The sequence below is a fragment of the Rhinolophus sinicus genome, linkage group LG03 (genome assembly GCF_036562045.2).
Source record: "Rhinolophus sinicus isolate RSC01 linkage group LG03, ASM3656204v1, whole genome shotgun sequence".
Taxonomy (NCBI): Eukaryota; Metazoa; Chordata; class Mammalia; order Chiroptera; family Rhinolophidae; genus Rhinolophus; species Rhinolophus sinicus.
In genome coordinates, this window is record NC_133753.1 from 8,091,944 (window position 1) to 8,106,209 (window position 14,266).

Genomic DNA, 14,266 nt, shown 5'->3' on the forward strand with positions numbered 1-14,266 from the left:
CAGAATCCTCAAATGACTTGCAGGGCAAAGTATCTGTAGATGTTCACCTCTGAGCAGTCCTCCCTCCTCCAGAATTTTAGCTCCTTTGGTCCTTCCATGGCTCCCTGATGCTTAGGACAATACAATTTTTACTTTTATCTGGATTTTCTAGAGCTTGGCAGGAGCACTGGCCTACAAACTACTCTATTTTACCCCAAAGGAAAGAAGGAGTTATTTTTTTAAGGCGGAAGCAATTAAACCATGTCTTGCACTAATGGAAATCATGCAGGAGAGAAGGAAGGAACAGTGGCAGGCAAGGTGTAAAGGGAAGGAGGTTCTTGAAGAAGGAAGGCACAGAGGCAGAGCCAGGTGGACGGCCTGTCCTGGAATGGAGGTGTGGCTCTCTTTCCATTCTAACCGGAAGGAAGAAGACGCAGTGTTAGATGTGCGTAAGGGTTTCAGATCAGTGGGGGCAAGAGGAAATTCCCCTCTTCCACCTTGCACAGGATAAAGTTACAAATGGCTTAGCAAGACCTGACCTTAGAAAATAAATACAGGAAATTATGAAGAGATAATCACAGAGAACATATTTATGATCTTGTGTAGGGATGACCATTTTAAAGATGATGCAAAAAGCAAAAGGCAATGAATAAACTGGTAAATTTGAGATGCCCAAAAGTATAATTTCTGTGGCAATGCATTAAGTAAAAAAATAATGACCAAAGTGAGAGGAAATAGTAACAATATGAAGCAAAGTATTGATTTCCAGAATATACAAAGAACTCTTGCAAATCAATAAGAAAAAAAAAAAATCCAGTGGAAACATAGGGAAAGGCTCAAATAAATTCACAGGAAAGAAAATGCAAGGGGCCAATTACTGTATGAGAAAATACTCTCACAAGTAATCAACAAACTTTAAAATGAGATACATTTTAAAAATCTATAGTATTGGCAAAAAAAATAAAAATAATAAAGCACTTGATAATATCAGATGTTGACAAGAGGTATACTTTGCCTATTGGCCAGGCCCCTTCTCCACTAGGAGGGGGTGAGATGGAGCCAGGTCACCCCACATCAGTTTCCACAAAACTAGCACACCAGGCCAGGCAGGTAAATGCAGGTTTCTTTACTGAAGATTGGTTGGTTTCAGAAGGAAAATCTTGATGTGGAAGAGACAAATGTTAGAGATTAGGAGAACTTAGACTTTCCCTCGAGTTTGCAGACAAAACACCAAGGAACTTAGGCTTCACAGGAGAGGTTCCCTAGTGGACTATCCTCCAGCCCCTTATCTTGCCGGCCCACCTCACAAGCATCCATTTCTTAAGTCTCTCACTTGGACTGATTATACCCCTGCCCACGGGTGAGCCCTCCCTCCCCACTGCCCTCTCCCTCGCCCTGCACAGTGTCCATCTGGTATGGTCCTTACTCCACAGCAGGACGCAGCCAGGTGAGAGCCACCCAGTCACACAAGCCTGAGGAAGGGGGAGGGTGCAGTTGGTCTAATGGGCTCTAGTTTGTTGGCCCAGGGTGAGCCTGGCTTCTCCAATTTGAGTTTCCTCATTGGCAAGAACTGTGAGCTGCCAGTTCTTTTATTAATAGATTTTTAAAGTTGGCATTTCTCCCAAGGACAGACATTTTTTTTCCCCCATAGGACAGGACAGACTAAAGCCAAATTGAGAAAACAACCCTTTCTCCATTAGCACAAGGCCTGTCCTATTCCCACAAACTTTGGTCTCCATTATCATCAGAGTGGCTTTTGATTTCTTCTCTGTTCCAGAGCTACACTTATCTCTCCTGGCAGAGCTTTGTTGGAGGACCAAGGGTTAAATTCATTTAGCCCAGCCATTCCTTCTCCTTCCCTATAAAAATGAAGAGAGGGTGGCAAGGGTGCCAATCCCACGATAGTACTATTTTCCATTTGCAAATGAGTTAGGAAAGCAGGAGCACTCAGCATCCAGCCAGTGGCAGGGAAGCCAGCGTCCTCTTCAGTCAGAATGGATTATCTCCCACCTTTGTTCAGATTTCTGTTCTAGCATCAGTCTCACTTGGCCTTGACTTATAGTATGTGGGTTTATATGACCTGGATAGTATTTAAAGCTTTATATGTGTCTCCACTCAACTCTGACTCCCTGGTAAAAAGGTAACTTGGAATACTTGAAAGCATAAGGGGTTTGCTGTGAAGCATCCCTGAATCTCAAGCTTAGGTCCGGTCCTTACTAGTTGCCTGAACTTGAGCTCCTAATTTAACCTTCTTCAGCATCCTATTTTTCACCTGTAACGTGTAGTATCCACCTTATTAGGTTGTTGTAAGGAATAATAATAGTTTGTAAAGCCCCCGGCACATGGTAGGGCCTCCGTCAATGGTAATTTATTAACTTGGTGGGGGAAATGGGAGTCAGATACCATTTCTTATTCATCTATATTTTCCAGCATCAGACCCAGTGCTGAAAACATAGGATGGGCTCAGTGAATAGTTGGTAGACTGAAAAGTCCTTTAGTCAAACTGTCTCCTGGTTCAAAACAGCTCCAGCCAAGTCCAACATGAACCCAGAAGTATGCTGGAAATAGAACTCATTGGGAGACTCTCTTCCTGCAAATGCCTCAGAGGAAGTGTCCTGGGAAATACATGTGTTCACAGAACAGGTAGAGACCCTGGGTATTGAGAGGTTGCAGTGAAATAAGAAAGGTCTGAAGGATCAGAAGAGACCGAGCAGGGGGCAGCACAGATGGCCCCCGGGTCTCTATAATTATGTCTTAGTTAAGGTCCGCTTTCTGACTGGCCTAGTTAGGCTAACACAATTGCGGAGGTGGGTCGTGCAATCTGACTGGCAGTGACGCCGTCCTTGTGCGCCTGGAGCTCTTCCTGACTGCGGTAGAAAGCTTCCTCACACATGCATGCCGGGAGCTCCACCTGCATGGCCCTCTGCAGTCTCTGCCTGCAGGCTCTCTGGGCTGTAGTTTTAAATGGTTCTCATTTAATCCATCAGAACGACTCAGAAGGAAGCAATTGGCTGTAAGTGGGTCATTCCCTGAAGCCCGGTAGTAGCCTCCTTAGGATGAAGAAAGTGGGTCTTTGTAAAGAGCACACATCTAATCAAAGGCTGGGAGGAGGGGAGAAAGGCTAAGGCGTCAGGAGCTGGCGTGCATTCTCATCCTCATTGTGTGCGGTGTATCAGGCGGGGTCTCTGCTCCCGCTCCCTGCACAAGAACACAGGTGTCGCGCGGGGCAGCCTGCGGGGTCTCTGCTCCCGCTCCCCACATAAGAACTCAGGACATGGTGAGGCCAAAAAGGAACACCCACGGAGCCATAGATAGGGGAGTCATACCACTACAGTCTCACTGGCGGCTGGGTTCACACGACGTGCGACCTGCTGTCCGTTTTGCTGCCAACCGACCGACTCTCCTCCACTCTCCTCAATTCTACTCCATAGCCGAGGCAGTTATATTAGTGGCCAATGGCCCAATGGTTACAGCTGACAGCCAAGCAGCGACAGCTGACGGCCTTCCACTACCCGAGCCAGCACCCCTCCATATGAGGCCGAGAGCCTGGAAACTGCTCTCTGGGGCTCTGTCCCCACACTCATTTTAGAGATGAGGAACCAAAGCTGACAAATTACCACCATTTGGCCAAGATCACAGAACTGGTTAGTGGAGGAGCTTAAACCCCAACCCTAGTGTGTCTGGTTCCACAGAGACATGGTGGGCACTCTGCAAGCTATCCAGCGATTGATGGGAACAGGGTACACAAGCCCCCAGGAACTGAGCAAAGCTCTCAATTGCATTGACAAATCTTAATCCCTGTGGGGCACTGGGGCCCGGTTCCAAGTGGCTCCCTCATAACAAAAGCCATCTTCTATTTCAACTCAGGCGTGATAGGCTCCCACTTGTCTAGGAGACTTCCTGGGGATGAAATGGAGCGCACACCAAAGCTGGAATGTGCATTCTGAGACCTACTAGCTTTGGGATGGCAGGCACGCCAGTCAGCCTCTTTGAGCCTCGGTTTCGTCCAGTTTGTAAGGATTAAAGACGACATATGGAAGTGTGTGCTGAAATAATGCCTGGCCAGGGTTGTTCTGGTGAGTGATGGTGTGGACACAGAGTATTGTAACCTCCTCTCCCCACACCGCTTTGAGAAGAAAAATAACTCAGAAATAGAAATTTTCCTTTAGGAGATGAATTAACTGTAGTTAAACTAGGAAGCAATCACTTGGACCTTGGTTTATTCAGTGCAAAAAAGTTGTCTCTGCTCTGAAATACTGGCAGGACCTTCTGGGTGACAAAGACGACTAGAACGAAACTCCAAGGTCTCCATTCAGATTGCGTTTTCCTACACTCGGATTTTTCTTCTGGGTGTTCACTCTCCCTAAGCTTCCTGACACTCAGCCTAGGAATGCAAGAGAGCTCAGCATCATATAGAGTCTGTCTTTGTCTCTTTTAAAAATATAGATCAGTACCCTATGTTCTGTGTAGATGTCAAGTTTTATGAAACACATTTTACCTTATGGCACAACGTCATAAAACATGGCAAGACTACTGAGAGTTTGAACAGTAAATCACTTAGCACGTGAACAGAAAGATTTGTTCTTGTGTCGCAGTGTTTTAATTTCCCTTTCCTCTTGTCTCTCTTGCTCAGGGTTCTGTGCTCTCCAGCACTGCAAGTCCTCTGCCTTTGAGGGAACAACTTCCTCTGCTGATTCTCCCTGTTCTGGTGATTTGGAACCAGCCTCTGTGGAAAAAAGTGCTTCAGACAATTTCAGAACTTAAAACACAATCGTAGCAATTGTCATTGTAATTATTGTTATGGGCTGTTCTCAGACAGCCATCGTCATCCACCTGCTTAGGTGCCAAATGTACCTCTTTGCCGGTCTCCCTCCCTTGGCCTTTTATCACCTGGTTTTTATTAATTCATCCAGTAATGACTTATGGGGCCCCTGCTTGGTGCTGGGCATGGCTCTGGGTGCTGTGGGTCCAACGGTGAATGAGACAGACATCTATCTCCCTGCTCTCATCAACATCCATCCTAGTGGGGCAGCAGATAATAAACAAACAAACAAAAATGTGCATATCATTCTGGATGGTGGGCAGTGTTCTGGGAAAAATAAGGCATGGTAGTGGACTAGAGAGCGGTGGGGGGAGACACCACGTCAGACCACGTGGTCAAGGAAGACCTCGGCGAGAGGCAAATGATCAGAGACGCATGTGTTGAGAAGGAGCCGGTTGTACGATCAGGGGAACATGTTCCCGGAGACAGGCAGACAGTGTGAAGATCCCAAGAGCAGGATTAGCCTGGGGTGTTTGAGAAAGTCTGGTAAGAAGAGGGGAAAAGGGAGCTCAGATGAGATTAGGATGGGGCATCTGCAGGCCCCACAGGTCCCGGTCTCCTCCAAGGGCTATGAGAAATGTGAGTTGGTTGCAGACTAAAAGCTCAGTCTGGCTGCTGTGTGGAGAACAAACAGTAGGATTTCAGAGCAGGAGACCACATGGAAGGCACTACAGAAGTCCTGGTGAGAGACGCGGTCTGGATTAGAGTGGCGGAGATGGAGGGCTGAGGTGGGGCTGGTGTCGGCTGGATTTTGGAGGTCAAGCTGATAGGCCCGGCTGGTGGGGTGTGAGAAAGAGAGGAAGGACAGCTTACCAACGTATGCTGTGCCAGTCTTCCTGGCCTCCTCCCAAGCCACTGGGCCCAGCCTCCATCTCTGCCCCAGCACCCTCCTGGGTCCACTCCTCCCAGTGTACACATTCCAGAGGCCCCTCTCCTCTCGCCTCTACCCTGGCCTCCTCACCTTCTCCTCTAACCAAGAGGGAGAGAGAGGTAGGAAAACAACGTGACTACATTCTGCAACAGCAGCTGCTCCTGGCCCGCTGTGAGTGCGTCTGGGATGTAAATCCATTGTCTCTCTGGTAACACAGGAAACAATTACTCATGCAGATGAAAAACTTTTATTCCTCTCCTTGACAGCTAACAGCTCAAGGAGTCTTTCCTATGTCAGTCCTCAGTTGAGATGGAAGCTAATATTTTCCACCTGGAGTCTCTGGGAGAATAGAGACAGCTCCTGGTTTAATAATGAACTTCCCATTTTTGGCAGGGCCACAGAGTTACAAGGCAGGGGGAGGAGGGAGGGAAAGAACAGGGGGAGGAGGGAGGGAAAGAACAGCGAGAAAGGTTCCAGGAAACTGCACCTGGGAACTGCAGGGGGAAAGTTATTTCAAAGTTGGGGAAAGTCAGACACGGCACTGGCCTAGTTACTGAGATGACATGGCACTCTGGGGAGAGGCGGCCCAGCAGACAGCCCTGGGCAGTGGACGGGTAGCAGAACCAGCAGTGGGAGTCCCTGGGTTCCACTCTGGGACTCATTACTTCATTTATTCATCTGATCATTCAGCAAGTGTCTATTGAGTGTCCACAGTGTGCCAGGTCCTGTGTAGATTCTCCATTAGGCACTGGCAGGGGCAGCTTGGGGTGGGAGTGGGGGGTTGACAAGTACATAGCAAAATTCTAATGCAGGGTGGTATGTGTTATAATAGAAGAAAGCAACACCTATTTGGGTGTTGCTGGCAAGAGCCCAAAGGAAATAACATCTAAGCAGAGGCTTTAGATGGCAAAGGTAGAAGGGGTGGAATTCTAGACCGGGAGAAAGCCTACGACGCATGCAAAGGAGTTGGCAGGATTCAGGGAGCCGCTAGGAGCTCAGCGTAGCTGAAACGTGGAAAGTGTGGGAGGCAGCTTCTCAAATGGTGCCCAGTGGTCCTGGCCACTGATGGTCACACCCTTACAGAGTCCCCTTGCCTTGAGTGGGTGTGACCTGTGATTTGCTTCTAACCCAAAAACACAGGACAAAAGTGACTGATTATGGGATGTACATGGTAACGTCACTCAGCCACTCTGCAAACTCTGCAAAATGCCCGGCCCCTGGAGATACTAACGAGTGAACTATATGGGCTGTCCACGGCAGTCAGACCCAGACCACATAACGGGAGAGGGGTCTGGGTGTGAATTCTGACTCTGGAGCCACGTGTCTGTGTGGGTAAGGTTTATCACTCCCGAGTCTCACTCTTTTATATATAAACAAGGGATAAGAAGGCTTGCCTTACAGGTTGCCGTAAGGATCGAGTGGCAATAAATGAAGGTGCAAAGAGCAGCCCCTGGCCTGCAGAAGGTTCTTGATGCATGAATGGTATTGGTCAATGGACTGCTGAGAAGAACCAGCAATGAGCATAATATTCAGTAGATCAAGGTACATGTGGGGACAGAGTCCCAGAGAGCAGTTTCCAGGCTCTCGGCCTCACGTGGAAAGGTATTGGCTCTGGTAGTAGATGGCCGTCAGCTGTGGCTAATTGACCATCAGCTGTAACCAGTGAGCCAATCAGCCACTGATATAACTGCCGCGGCCGCGTTGGTTGGTCAGTCAGTCGGTTGGTTGGCAGGCGGAGAAGTGGACAGCAGGTTGCGGATCGTGTGGCTCCAGCCTCCTGTGAGACTACAGTGGTATGACTCCCCTACCTGTGGCTCCGTGGGTGTTCCTTTTTGGCCTAGCCACATCCTGCGTTTTTATGTGGGGAGCGGGACCAGAGACCCTGCAGGCCGCCCCGCACGACAAATGACGGAGCAAGCAGGGTCTCCCACATGATAGTCCTACCTCTGCCTCATCCAAGGTTACAAGAAAGGGGCTACAAGTCAAGGAATGGGGGCAGCCCTCAGAAATTGGAGAAGGCAAAAAAAGGATTCTTCCCTGAAGCTTCCAGATGAATGCAGCCCCACCAGCACCGCGACTTTAGCCCAGGAAGACCAATTTCAGACTTCTGACCTCTAGAACTATAAAAGAATATATTTGTGTTGTGTTAAACCACTGAGTTTGTGGTAGTTTGTTGCAGCAGCAACAGGCAACTAATACAATTAGTATCAGTCCAAAGACGGGTACCACGTACTGAGATGTGGCCGAGGTTGCTCCATTGGGTCCAAGAGCAAAGATCCAATGAGTGCCTACAGCTCCTCTGCTCATGGCTCATGTTGGTGTAGCTGGATAATGGGGAGCCCTGACTAATGAAAAACAGAACAAGGAAGATCTGAGATGAGGCAAAGAGATAGTTATAATCCCATTTTACAGATTAGGAAACTAAGGCCCTTAATGTTGAATAGTTAATGGCAAAGATGCATCTAGAACCACAATTCTGAACTTCTGGTCCAGTGATCATCTCTGTCACTGCCCCTCACGCCCTCCATCAATCAACCCAACATCTGAGACCTGAAGGATGAGCCAGTACCAGCCTAGAGAGACGAGAAGGAGAGGCAGGTACTTTATATGTAATGACTCAGTGATCCTGCGAGGTAAGTACTATCATTACTCCCATTTTACAGATGAGGAAACGGAAGCACAGAGAGGTTATTAACCTGCCCAAAGTCATCCAGCCAATATAGTAGACTGTATCAATGACCTCAACTAATGGCCTCCCTGCATCCACTCTCTACCTGTAACTCTGCAGTCTTCCTCCAATCCCCTTTTGGGCTTTGGCCCTGTGACCTGCCTTGGCCAATGTGATGTGATGTAAGTAGAGTCTTGAAGGCAAGTACACAGCTCCATTTGCCCTCTTACATGATTGGGCTTACTCCCTGTTGGACCCCCATTATCACCACTGAAACATGCTCCAGCTAACCTGTTGGATGGATGTGGGAAGCACATGGAAGAAGAACTAATTCATCCCATCTAGACCATTCTAGATCCCCTAACTCCCAGTCAACCTGCCAGCTGACCCTGGACACATGAGCAAGCCCAGTCAAGGTTATCTAAGCCTGGCCTGGAATGGAATAACCACAGATGTGAAGACTTGTAAGCAGCAATAATTGCTTGTTGCTTTAGGCCACTATGTTTTGGCGTGTCTTGTTACACAGCAATAGCTAACTGATACAACCAGGAAGTAGCAAAGTGATGTGTTTGGGAAACAGCTTGGAAGGAACTTTTAATACATGTTGGAAAGAAGTCTCAATAGAACCAACAGTTGAAAAGTAGGGTGGGTATGAGGCCTGGTACTGTGGGGATTGTTTTGCTATCATGAGAAAAACCCACTTGAGGACACAGGAGGAGGGAGAAGCAGAGGACTGGTGGAGACCCCATTTTCCCACCCGCTCCCTTCTATGCTTGCACATGGCACAGATACTTGATACTCAGAGCTGTGACAGCCATCTTACAGACATGAAAGAAAGGAAAAGTGTATCACAGAGATGTCAGCTCAGTGCCCTGACCTAATGAACCAATGCCAGAAGCTTCTATTCAGTAATAAAAATAAGTCCTGTGTCAGACATATTGGCCAGGTTCCCTAGTTACCTGAGGCTGAAAGTACTCCTGCCCGATGTATGGTAGCTGATTGGTCCCTGCAACTCCCCAGTTTCTGCAAGGCCAGGCCAGACACCTAGAGGCCCACATTCAGTCTCCATGCCACAAGTCTACACCTATTTGGTGCATTTCCGAATTTGGTGAAAAGCTTGTTTGGTGCTCTGCCCAAATGTGGGACAGATATTCTGATTCAATTTTTTTCTCAGCTGGTTTTTTTTATGAAAAGTTTTTGGCCTGCTCTGTCTTTTAAAATACCCTGTGTCACCTCCCCCAGAATAGCACAAGCTAATAAGGGCCTGATACAGCTCTAGATTGCTACTCACCTAAGATTCCTATAAAGTCCAAAAAGAATGTGGCGGGAAATAAACCACAAAGTACAAAACCGTCCCCTGCCTCAGCACCACACACACGCAGAACATCCCATGTCTGAGTTCAGAGGCATAGCAAGAAAGTAAATGGACAGGCAGCACAAAGAGCACTGAAGCAGGAGCCGGGCTGCACGATGTCACGTGGCCTTGTGACCTTGGACGTGGCAAGCCCCTCTCTGGCCTTCTTTCCTCCTCTGTAGGGGGGCTTCTCACTAAGCTCCTCCCCACTCTGCTCTTCGGAGTCTAGTGAGGGTCTTTCTCCGCAAGTGCAGTCTCCCGGCAGCTACAAATGTGTCAAGGGAGTATGATAGGACAGGGGCCCTTTGTTTGGGGAGACAGACAACCTGAGTTTTAATTCCAACTCTGGTACCTCGATGCTAAGTTAATGTTGGACAGCTCCTCAACCAATCTGATCTCCAATCTGTCATTTCTAAAAGGGGAAGGACAATACTACTTTATTTTAATAATTAGAGACGATGCACATGAGATAGGAGCACATAGCAGATGCTCCATGATGGTCAATATTGTTCTACGTTGTTACTGTCATTGTTGTTGTCTTCCTAGTATTGTTATTATGTGGCTATAATGGAAGTCAGATGGACATGTGCCTGGAGGAGGGGCAGGTGGAGCCCACCAGCTCACAAGAATAAAGTAACTAGAATGGAAACAGAAAATGAGATGCCCCATATGCTGTAATTCATTCTTGGCTGGAAACTATACAGACCTCGGTTGAGGGCATCATTGGGAACTTGGAAAGGCAGGAAATGGTTGGTACAGGTGGCTGAGATGACCTCCCTGCACTGGCCTTTGCACCTTATTAGATAGCAAAGGAAAGCTAGCACATTTGTGAGCCTAAGATTTAAATTAATATACACGTATTCTGTATCTTGGCATCATAGAGTTGAGTCTCCCAGTCTACTTGCTAAAAGGGACAAAGATCTTTCCAGTAATGTTGTGGGGTTTGTTGTAATGGTCCCTCGGACTACTGACTTATAACCCGAGAGTAGAATGTTTCCAGTAGAAACCACATTTGCTACAAAGTTTGCATCAAAAACAAAACAAAACAAAACATGTTTGTTCACTTTCAGCGGAAAAAGCAGGTGGTTGATTCCACCCAACATTCTTGGTAGTAATTTAATTAACTCACCACCATGGCCCAGGTTCGGCTTCAATCAACTCAACCTGTAGGAAAGGAACATGGCGAAAGTCATTTTTCTTCATGGAAGTATTCACTTTGCAAATAAGAATAAAACCAAGTGTGGAATCATGATTTGTTTCAACCGCAATCGGGCCCCAGAGAAGTGACAAGCAAACAGCTTTCAAGTCCCGCTGCTGTGGCCACGGAACTTTTCGTAGCAGGACATGGGGGAACATCTGAGCCTGAAGCTGCTCCTTCCCCAGCCCCAAACCAGGGACGACCACTATTTTGTGTGGATTTGTACCGTGTCACCTTAGCTAACCTGGAAACACACTTTCCAGAATTTTCTTTCCCTTGGGGTTAGCATGGCCCCAAGAGATACTGAGCACGAGGTTTGCTAGGCTGAGCGGCAGCCACATTCTTCTCACATTCAGAGGCTTGGGGAGGAGCCGGAGGTGCTGCAGCTGCGCGCACTGCCTGCTGTGCTGGCTCCCGCGTGGGCGTGGGTCGGCCTGTCCTCTGCAGCCCTGCCCTGATTGTCTGTCCTCAGCAGTACCCGGGCCTGCTGCACAAACCCCTCCGCTGCTGGCTAGTGTCCACCGGGGTTTTAGACTTAAGATTCGGGAACCATAGGCACTGTCTGGTTTATTTCCTGCCCTGTTCACTCTGATCAGTCATGTGTTCATTCATTCATTCATTCATTCATTCATTCATTCATTCATTTATCTAACATTGTGGCGTCTACTCATGAGGCACAAACCCTGTTCTGGGACCCAGAGGTGGAGGGAGACGGGGTCAGACCATTGACCTCACCCTCAATATCCTGCCATCCGGTGGGGGCGTTCAGCCCCGGGTTCAGCCACAGCAAACACAGGGGACAGAGTGGAGAGAGGCTGAGAGCTCACTGAGGTCACACTCACCAGTCACACGGTTCCAAATTGGACCCCTAGGCTGGTGTGGGTGACTGAATGGTCCCCCAAAGATATGACTAGCCTAGTCCCTGGGACCTGGGAGCCTTACCGTATGTGGCAGAACGGACTTTGCAGATGTGATTCCATTGGGGATCTTGAGATGGAGATGATCCAGGGGGGTCCCAAAGGCAGTCACAAGTGTCTTCAGAAGAGGGAAACCCGACTACAGAAGGGGAGGGTGATGTGAAGACAGAAGCAGAGAGACTGGAATACCCTGTGCTGCTGGTCTTAAATATGGAGGAGGGAGCCAATGAGCCATAGAATGCAGCTCTGGAAGCTGCAGCCAGGAAGTGCGTTCTGCCTGAGCACCACCGGAGGGGGCCTGGCCCTGCCTTGGTTTGGGCCCACTGAAACCCATTTTTATATCTCTGACACCCAGAACCGTAAGAAAATCAACATGTGATGTTTGAAGGCAAAGTGGCCATAGGAAACTAACCGACATGGTTGCTCCAGCTTTTCCCAGATCTGGGGGGGGGAACAGACCCAGTGAAGGGCTGCCTGAATCTGGCACATTAGCTTTCAGGAAATCTAAGGGGAAAGTTCGGCAAAAGGTTGGGCTTCAGATGTGGAACAATTAAGTGACTTATCATACACCATTATCCGAGGATTTTGTGCATGTGACATCAGAGGATGTCACAAAGCTTTTGAATGCACAGAAATGCTTGGGATGTGACATAGAATAAATAGAACAAAAGATTTTGAGAAGTATAGCTTGTTTGAGCTGTACTGTGTATAAAAAAAATGGGAGGAATGGGCAGCTGAAAGGAAAACAAGGTGAAACACTGCAGAATGTGAACGATGGCTGTCTTTGGGGTGGGTCTCCCACAGTTACCGTTTTCCTTACACTTTTCTGTGGAGCGTCTCACGTGGGAGGATTCAGAGCTGTGCAGCAGCCGCTACCACATCAGCAAGCTACAGCCAGACAATTTTGAAATATCAGCAGATAAGGAGCTCCTGAGGAAATCTAAGTATCCCAGCTCCTCGGGGGACCTTTGGGTTGACGGAGGCATGGAGGCTGGAGGCCCGAGCGCGCAGGGACAACTAAGGAGGCAGACTGCACAGTCATCTCCACCTAGGTTTCGAACTCGCTTTGCCTGCATCTGCTGTCATGTCCTCCTCTTGCAAGTCTAAGGCTCCCCTTCCCATTCTCGCCAGTCTGATTATTTGGAGACACATACCTAGGCAAGCAACAGGCTCATTTGAGCAAGTACCATTTCTTGTTCGGATGCTTCTCTAACACTGTGCTGCTCACCTGGCTGGCTGGGGCCCAGGGGCGTGGCCAACCTCCGCCTGGCTCCAGACCTTGACTCGGACTCTTCCTGCCAAGGCCCCAGGCTGGAAGGTGACTCTTTCCTCTGCTCCTTATTTCCCACGTAGTTTAGGCATGAGGAAGACCAGGACCCGAGGACGAAAGGGCAGTACCTGCAAACAGCTGGTGCTGCTGTGTCCACCCTGTGTCACCTCCTGGGCCCAGAGGAGCCCCGGATGATAGGCTGAGATTGGTGCCAGGACCAGGAAGGCTGGGCCAGGGGCACAGGTCACACCTGATAGGTAAGGAATAGATGGATTGGCTGGAGGCAGCAGACTCGGGGTGAGGAAAGACTGAGGTGCTGGCAGGATGGCGTTCTCCCAGCTCTGGGGTGCTGGGAATTGAGCTAAGGCCTTCCAATGTAGCAGAGCTGAGGCTGGAGGCCCGGAGCCATGGAACTGTCTTTTGGCACTAAAAATTAATAACGTGGAAAGCTGAGAAAGAATGAGGCTGGGAGCCAGCCTACCAGGTGTAGATGCAGAAGTAGACATTCTATTTTTATCTAGAAGTGCCACGTTCTATTATACTAAAGGAGAGGCTCATTTTAACATGGCGAGGAAATCTTGGTTGGGCAGCTCTGAAAGGAAAGTTCCAGGTTGCAGGATACGTCAGTGTGCGCATACACGTGTGCGCATACGAGTGTGTATGCGCATGTGTGAGCACCCACGGGAGCTATTCAGAGAAGCCAGAAAATGCTCCCACAGAAATTTCTAACACCTGCAGCCTGGCTTGGTTGGAGACATTCTGCCGGTGATTTCTCCCAGGCTGTATAAATGACCCAACCATCAGTCACTCCCAGGGACCTGCGCATTTGCTCCAAACGCCCAAGGAGCCCAGTCGAGTGCGGCCCCAACTGCCCCTCCTGCTCTGTCCTGCACAAGCCAGAGCACATCCTCTGGGCTGGCTTCCTCCTGCTCTGTGTCCAAACCGGAGCCAAATCCTCTCAACCAACTCCTCCCCTCCCTCTTCCCACTCATCAACCATCAAAACAAATAGAATCCACGACTGTCCACCACGCTGCCCTCATCTGCTCGAGGCGCACACCTGAGCAGCCTCCTTCCCTCCTGCTCGTGTGGCACTCCCACGTCTGAGAAGCCAGCAGCTTTCAGCGCTGCCCCCACCCTCCGAGACCCCACAAACAGAGCGGCATGGCAAACGTGGTGGGAGGGCTG